Source organism: Alligator sinensis, unplaced genomic scaffold (genome assembly GCF_000455745.1).
Source record: "Alligator sinensis unplaced genomic scaffold, ASM45574v1 scaffold392_2, whole genome shotgun sequence".
Classification (NCBI taxonomy): Eukaryota; Metazoa; Chordata; order Crocodylia; family Alligatoridae; genus Alligator; species Alligator sinensis.
The window spans coordinates 276,653-282,559 of NW_005842145.1; the positions used below are offsets into that span (position 1 = coordinate 276,653).

The 5,907-nt window shown below is 44.9% G+C and overlaps 1 long non-coding RNA gene across 1 annotated transcript in view; it reads right to left on the reverse strand.

Moving 5' to 3' along the window:
• The window catches only part of LOC112550555, a 25,101-nt gene that overhangs the window by 870 nt on the left and 18,324 nt on the right, over window positions 1-5,907 (reverse strand). The window lies entirely within an intron of this gene.

Consider the following 5,907-nt stretch of genomic DNA (forward strand, 5'->3'; position numbering starts at 1 on the left):
CTGACTTCAAAGGACTGAGGTCCAGCAAAGCTCTGAATTCCTCTGCCTCAGACTCCCTACACCAGTGCCCACCTCAAGACTTCAAGAAGGGTTCAGGGTGTAAAAAGCCAAGCATCAGTTGAGGATATTTCAAGATGTGTAAGTATTTTCCTCTCCAAACAGCAGCTAGACAAATGACTTGCTCAAAGTAACATTTCCAGGAAAGGGCTAGGTATGGTTCAATAAATAACAAAGGCAGCCAACTTCTCAGGAAGTACCTTTTGACTGCATCAGGAATAACCAATAGGGCTGTTACTATTAAAAAGAATTATACTGCTATATAAACCAGCTTAGATTTACGTAGCTAATAATGAGTCACATAAATTACTCATACATATTTGCCAATCTCCTCTGCACAGTACAGCATAAAACAGAGTAAGTTAAATTAATTGCAGTTCCACACGGCTTTGAACTATAACAACATAAAAATTAACAGAATCCAAAACAAAGCAAGCTGTACAACCAGACTCAGTTAAATTAAGTAAGCTAACTGGCAAGATGGTTTTACAAAAATAGGCAGGCTAACCACCTAACACATTTTTTGTCAACTGGAGACTTAAAAGAAACATGATTATGGTAAACTAGGCAGGAAGATTAGAAGATATGTTTTGCTAATGACTGTTCTGAGCTCTTACTGTTTATAGTTGCAAAAAAAAATTAATTTCTGAAAGGAGTGTAACAGATTCACCGCAAAGCAAAACTGGTCTACAGATTCAGTGTGTGGCATGCGTAAGTTTTCTCCTAAATTAGATTTAATTTTGTGGCGTTTAGTGTTTGTAACTAGAGCGAAGCTGGTTTCAATTTTGTCATTTCCGTATCTATACGTATTTGGTATAAAGGCAATATTAGTTTATCTTTACAGTATAGATAAGGTTGTTTTAGTGAGACAGCAATTTACTTAAATGGCCCTCACCTATTCACACTCTGAAGACGTAATGGCTGAGAACTGACAGGAGTGTGCTGACTCAGTCACCCTTACCTGCATGCTGGGAGGCATGGGAGCCAGGCTATGACCAGACAATGGTGATTTACATTTTTAAAGGTAAAACTGTAGCACGAAGTGGCACCTTGAAACCAAGAGACCGTACTCTGGATTAGTGAATCTCCAGTTCCTGGAGGATTAGTGAATCTCCAGGTACTGTGCAATTAATGGTTAATTGCACAATTAACAGAGACCAACTACACATGATGTGCCTATCACACCATTAAAAGGTCCATCCAGCTATAAAGTTAGACCTGGGAAATGTGTACTAACTTTATAGCTGGTTGTATCCAGTTTTAATCTGCATATGTAGCAGGGTCTCCCCTGTGGCTTGCAAGCCCCATCAGCTGACTGGGCTCCCAGCCACAGGGGTGCACCATGCCCAAATGGGGATGGGAGTCCTACAGCTGAGGGGACTCTCAGCCCTAGCAGCGCCTGACAGTTGCAGACTCTGGGTTCCAGCAGAACCCCAAGGCTGCCTGGACCCAGTGTCCCGCAGCTGTGGATGCTAGGCCCCTGTCTCTCAGCTGCAGGGGTACATGGTGCTGGGAAACCATGATTGCTATAATGTCCCAGCTGTGGGGAGTTGGAAAAGACAGATCACGGAAACAGCTGGATCAAAAGAAATTACTATTTCTCATAAGAAGGTGTCTGGGAAAGTAAGTTGGAATTCATGGGGTAAAACTGGCAAGATGGAAGCTCCTGTGACTGGGAGACCTCAATTGTTGCAGTCTCCCAGCCGAGGGCGGCTCCATGGAGCTGTGAGATCACAGCAGCTGCGTCTCCTAGCCACAGAGGTACATAGGGCATCCCCATGGCTGGGAGCTCTTCAGCTGATGGGGCTTCCAGCCACAGGGGCTAGGGACAGACATTCAAAAAGCCTGAACTGATTCAATCTTTGCAGGTTAGTCTAACCTGGCTAGGTTAAATCGGTTTTGTAACCAGACAGACCTCCCAGAAATGCAGGCACATGCCTGCGGTGACTAAGGCTAGAAGCCAGGGGGGCACTAGAGCAGCCCTCCCTTCCCCTGCACAGGGCTGAGTTGAGGGGGGTGTGGCCAGGTCCCAGCAGAATGCTGTGATTAGGGAAGGGTCCCCCCAACCCTTGATAACAGAGCATTTATCAGCTCTGTTATTAGCATTTAACACCCCATCAAAAAACAAAGCCTTGCTCATTACAAGCTCTTCTTAAACAGTTTTTTTTCAAAGGAAGGAATGCAGGGACATTACCAGCTGAGCTGTTGATTACTTCCAAAAAGCCCTAAGCGAACACTGCCCTGTCTGCCTTACACAATATTAGCTAGCATACCACATGCTGGCTACAGTACAAGCTGTGGGAGAGAGGAGGAAAGGATCTCTAATTAAGCAGCAAGTGGTGAGAAGGGGAGGAGGGGGGACACAGAAAGCCAGCAGACCCTGCTGTGCCTGCAAGTCTCTGCCGAAGCTCCAGTCAGGGAGCAGAAGGGAGGGGCCAGCCCTCCTGTAGGGCAGAGAGCTCCACCCAGCCTAGAGAGCGTGCCAGGATGCTGGAAGTGTTTGATTTAATTTAAACCAGCAAAGGGTCTGGGACAGACATTGCATAAACTGGTTTGAGCCAAATCAGTTAAGTATGATAATATATTCAACCAGGTTTATCTCAGACCAGTTTCAGTCATTCTCAAACTGGTTTATGTGAACTGAACATCTGTTCTGTTACAGGTTTAAACCAGTTTCTGATCACTTAAACCGATTTACGTGTAATGTCTGTCCCTAGACAGGAGCTTCCTTCTTGCCAGTTATACCTCATAAATTCCAACTTACTTTCCCAGACACCTTCTTATGAGAAATATTAACTTCCTTTGGTTCAGCTGTTTCCGTGGTCTGTCTTTTCCAGGCTTTTTGTAATGTGAATTGATTTAATTGATGACTGTCACTGGATTTTGTTATTATTTCAGAAATGTCCTGTATTGTTCTAATTTTAAGTTTATTTCCCCCCCTCCAAAGTATCATAAAAATTGCACTTCACTAAAGGCCACCTACAGTCTGCACTTCTGTACTTGCAGTATTTTTGTGCATGCAATAAAAATAGCTAATTAAGAATTTTCCTTCATTGAGGTCTTTATTTTAACATCTTTAGTACATTTAGCCCATTTTCTTGGGTTATCTGATTCTCTCATGTAATTGTGTAAAGCCAAGAGCAGCTCAAGTTCTCTACCTGCAGTTACTGTCTTATATTTAAGGGAAAAGCTCTTTAAAGCTGGGCCTGAAAATGTGGGGTCAACTCATAATTGTAACCATAATAAAGATGACTTTGAGGGAGAAAAAAATATTGGACTAAGTATTCAATGGCCTATTCTTCCTTTGCTTCAAATCTAATGGGAGATAAAACACCATATATTGCACCTGTGGTGCAAATATCATTTATCTAACTACATCCCACCTAAATAACTCCATACAGTTCTAGGAATCACCTTTGCTCTAAAACAAAACAATATTTTAGCATTTATTTTTAAAGCAAAGATCCTAAATTAAAGATGTCCACCTGATGCACATACAAAATAATTGTACATAATTAAATCAACTAATCAGTGCTTTGATGAAAGTCATTTAGGCCCTAGATCATTACAGGAATATTGCTATTGATCCCGTTAATAATTTGTCATTCTACAACATGGCTAGAGGCAAGATTTCTCAGCCCTGTGCAGCAGCAGTAACAGAATGCGGGAGAGGGGGATTAACATGGGCTCACCTGTCTTTTACTCCCATACTGCTGGCCAACATCCAGAGCATGCAAAGTTCCAGTAGCCTTGCATGGTGCAACACATACGGGAACTGTGCAGAGGGAGGACTTCCTGAGAATAAATGGAAAGCCTCACCCTTTTGCAGCTCCACAGAGAAACAGCAAGAATCCGGTAATGTCTTCACACGCCTGTCAGTCACCTGATACAACCAGCACCATCAAACCTGAACTTGTCACTTTTGCCTTTTGTTGTTTATTTGTCTAATCAGCTCCCAATGCTTCAGGACCTTAATCTGCCCACTCACCACAATCCTCTGCATCCCAATCTCAACAGCATCTATGTATCCCTTTCTTTTTCAGTCTATTCTTCCAGCTTCCTCCCCAAAATATACAGTAAAAAAGATGACACTTGCCTGCCACTCTGTTTATACACAATATGCAAATTACAGACAAAATGTAAATGAGGTATCACTTTCAGGCTTCTGTCAAGCTGCCAGTACAGCAGATACTTGAGAGGTCACAAATCACTGCTTGAAGCCCTCACTTGTTATTTTTCCAGGGTCTCCAACAGCGTATACTACAGTTCACTACATTTTCAAACACAAAGTTACTGAAATCCCACCAGATTACATCATGTCCACATCTTGCCACATTTAGCTCTCTTAACATTTAGGCATTTATTTCTGAAGCGACAGTGTCTCTGGGGTCAGACAGTTCCTCCTGTAGTATCTTTTTGGAGTGAGAGAGATGAGGAAGCATGTTCCCAATGATCACCTACCAGGCCTATGAGAAGCGGCTAGTATTCGCTTCAGATTTGGATTTGGCCAATTTGGGGGACAGTGATTCAATTTGGTGATTCGAATCAATGTACCAAATCGACTCAGCCGACTCTGATTCGGAGATTCGGCCGCCACCAAATCAGCTGACTCTCCAAATCAAACAGGCTCCATCCCCCACCTGCTCTCCTAGTCCAGTCAATGGCTGCCCTGCCTGGCCCCCCCCCCCACTAAAAAAAAAAAAAAAAAAAAAAAAAAAGGAGCCCCACATCACCGTCTCCTGCCATGGGGGGTGGGGGGGGCAATCCCCACTGCTCCCCACTACCCCGTGGTGCATGGGGGGGGCTCTGCCACAAGCCCCCAGAAGCCCTGGCGGCCACTGCAAGAGCCAGTGAGTGCGGGGCTTTTTTTAAGAGCGGGGATCCTGGGGTCAGGAGGGACAACAATCAACGGGGCTGGGAGAGTGGGCGGGGGATGGGGTCTCGTGGCAGAGCCCCCCCATGCAGCACGGAGCAGTGGGGGGCAGCAGGGACTGCCCCCCCTGCTTGGCAGGAGCCAGTGAGTGCTTTTTTTATTTTTTATTTTTTTGCTGGGGCTGGGCAGAGCAGCCACTGACGGAGCTGGGAGAGCAGCCGGGGGTCAGGGATGCTCAGAGGAGCTGGAGGAGCAGGCAGGGGATGGGGCCTGGTGGGGGTCCCCCCATGGTCCCCTCCCCCCTCCTCCAGTCACCCACTCCACCCCCTACTTACCGGCACAGAATCTGGGTCCAGCTCCCTGTAGCAGCAAGCAGGGACTGCCTGAATCTCTAAATCTCTCTGAATCTTTCTGAATCAATTCGGAGAGCTTCAAATCAATTTGGACCTTTTCACTGGTCTCCCAATTTGATTCGAAGATTAAGCAGCCAAATTGGGCCAAATCTCCCCCAAACCAAATCAGCACCTGAAGCTTCACACAGCCCTATCACTTACTCATTTCAAGCGCTTTCCTGAGGAAAACACTTGCTGGAGAAGGGGTCAATCTTATTTCATTCCCTTTCCCACCAATTCTAAAAGACATCACCTAGGCTGAACTTAAGAAACCTCAGATTACATCTGAACCTGAGCCTCCAGTTTGGTGGGATGCCAAGCATTGACTCAAAGTGGCTGGCCTCCTTCCAATCTTTTTTGTGGGTTTTATGTTCTTCCTTCATCATCTGTACCCCGCTACTTTCTTTTAAAACCTCTCTAACCTTTCTTCTTCCATTAACATCTCCACTTCTGCACTGCATCTGCCAAGAAGCAAGATTGTCTTACCCCTAGACTATCATGGCTACAGCAATACTAGTGCACCTAGCACACTTTTTCATTCTGTATCAATCTTTCCCATTTTAGACCTTTTCTATTTCCAATTTC